This window comes from Montipora foliosa, chromosome 6 (assembly GCF_036669935.1).
Source record: "Montipora foliosa isolate CH-2021 chromosome 6, ASM3666993v2, whole genome shotgun sequence".
In the NCBI taxonomy this organism is placed as follows: domain Eukaryota; kingdom Metazoa; phylum Cnidaria; class Anthozoa; order Scleractinia; family Acroporidae; genus Montipora; species Montipora foliosa.
This window is the reverse complement of record NC_090874.1, coordinates 49,255,979-49,258,478: the sequence shown is the minus strand read 5'-3', so window position 1 is coordinate 49,258,478 and position 2,500 is coordinate 49,255,979. Positions and strand designations below refer to the sequence as shown.

Here is a 2,500-nt window from a genome sequence, read left to right as displayed (position 1 = left end):
TGTACTACATTTTCCCACTGATAAGTACAGCCATCAATCCATTTATCCTAATCGCTTTTAGTTCTAGTTATCGCGTCTCGTTCAAGAGAGCATGTTTCTATTTCCTCTGTCAAAAGAAGGGACAAAACAGTCGGCGATTTGCATTGGCGGTAGTTTACCCGCAGTAACTTCGCAAAGCAATTACGATGGACATTTTCGACCTTATGGATATTCAAAGAATTCGTCATCCAAATGCGAAGAAATTCTCCTACGTGTCAAAAGCACTGAAGATGAGATCACGAATAGATTTTTTTCTAATTTCCAAAAATTTGAAAAACTTTGTAAGAAAGGTCGACATACAACCCTCTATCGCACCGGATCACAATTTAATATATCTGTTGTTGACATGGACAAAAGAAAATCCCAGAGGACCAGGGTTGTGGAAATTCAATAACTCTTTATTAACTGAAGAGTATAGCGCTAAGATTCGTGAATTGTACCTAATGTTCCGCGAAAAACTCTTATGTTGAAGATAAGCGACTTTTCTGGGAAATGCTCAAGATGGAAATCCGGAATGTTACAATCTCCTTTGCCAAAGGAAAGGTGAGTTTGGTTAGAAAACATGAAAGAGAAATAAAGGAGCGATTGGATATGTTGGATAAAAAAGTATGTCATAGCGCTGATTTGAATAACGTGGATCAAGAACTAAATGAATATGACCAACTTAAGAATGAACTTAAACTAATCTATGAAGTGAAAAGTAAAGCGACTATATTTAGAGCTAAGTGTAACTGGGTTGAAAACGGAGAGAAAGCGACCAAGTATTTTTTCAACGTAGAAAAAAGGAATTACAACCGAAAGGTCATTAACGAAATTGAAACCGAGGAGGTCTGGACGCATCCATAAAGGATAATAAGGAAATTTTGGCGAAAATTGAACAATATTATAGTGATCTTTATCGGTCCAAAATATTACCGGATCATCCACAGGAAAGTTTTAATAAGTTTACACAGAATGTAGAAATGCCAAAACTTTCAGACGAGGAAAAGGTGTCTTTAGAGGGTTACCTGACATTTGAAGAGTGTCAGAAGATATTAGAAACCTTACCAAATGAAAAATCACCCGGCGAAGATGGATTTACGGCGGAACTTTATAAACACTTCTTTGATTTGGTGGGGTATGATCTTGTTGAAGGCCTTAATGCAGCCTACGATATTGGGCAACTGTCAATATCTCAGCGCAGAGGTGTGATCATTCTATTACCCAAAGGGGATGAGTCATTAACACATTTATATAACTGGAGACCAATAACATTATTGAATGTTGATTACAAAATTGCATCTAAAGCTATAGCGAAGAGAATTGAACCAATCCTAAACAAACTTGTCCACTCAGATCAAACTGGATTCGTTAAAGGAAGGTACATTGGAGAGAACATCACACTGATTAGTGACATTATGGAACAAACAAAAAAACTAAATAGTACAGGGGTTCTCATCTCGGTAGACTTTCAGAAAGCTTTTGATTCCCTTGAGTGGTCCTGTATCCAGTCAGCTTTAGAGGGGTATAATTTCGGTGAGGGAATTGTTAAGTGGATTCAATTGTTTTACAAGGATATAGAGAGTGCAGTTATGAACAATGGATATTTGACAAGTTGGTTTAAGCCTTTAAGAGGAGTGAGGCAAGGGTGCCCTCTTTCACCACATTTATTTATGTTGACGGTCGAAATTCTGTCTAACAATATTCGACAAGATACAAATATAAAAGGAATAGTTATCTTTGGAAATGAAATCAAGGTGACCCAGTTCGCTGATGACACCAATCTATTTTGTCGTGACCTTGATTCAGTCAGTGCAGTTCTTAACAAAGTTAATATTTTCAGTAAATTTTCGGGGTTGCACCTTAATATTGGTAAAACAAAGGCAATGTGGCTTGGAAGATGGTCAAACAATAAAACAAGACCTCTGGAGATGAAATGGGTGCGAGAACCGACTAAAATATTGGGAATTTATGTATCTTATAATGAGAAAGGAAATGACCAACTTAACTTTAAACTTAAAATACAGAAAATGCAGTCTAAACTTGATATTTGGAATTCTAGAGCTTTGACACTATATGGCAAGGTATTAATTGCAAAATCCCTAGGTTTGTCGTCTTTGATATATTCAGCATCTATAGTTAACGTTCCTACAGATATTCCTGCTAATGTAACAAGTAGACTCTTTAAATTTCTTTGGAAAAATAAAAGAGATAAAATTAAACGGGATGCTATGTATCAAGAATATGACAAAGGCGGCTTGCGAATGATAGATGTTGATGTAATGTTCAAGTCATTAAGGTTAGCATGGATACCCAGGCTGTTACAAAATACTAAAAGCAATTGGAAAACTGTTCCTGAGCATTTCTTTCGAAAATGTGGTAGTCTTTGCTTTCTGTTAATTAAGGTGTAACTACCATACTAAATACTTAGTAGGCCTACCAAAATTTTATAGGGACGCTCTTTCTTTCTTCTCCGAACTTA

General features: G+C 36.2%; 1 pseudogene; it reads left to right on the top strand.

Moving 5' to 3' along the window:
- The window catches only part of LOC138005679 (neuropeptides capa receptor-like), a 1,042-nt pseudogene extending 875 nt beyond the window's left edge, over nt 1–167 (top strand).
- Nucleotides 168–2,500: the final 2,333 nt, after the last annotated feature.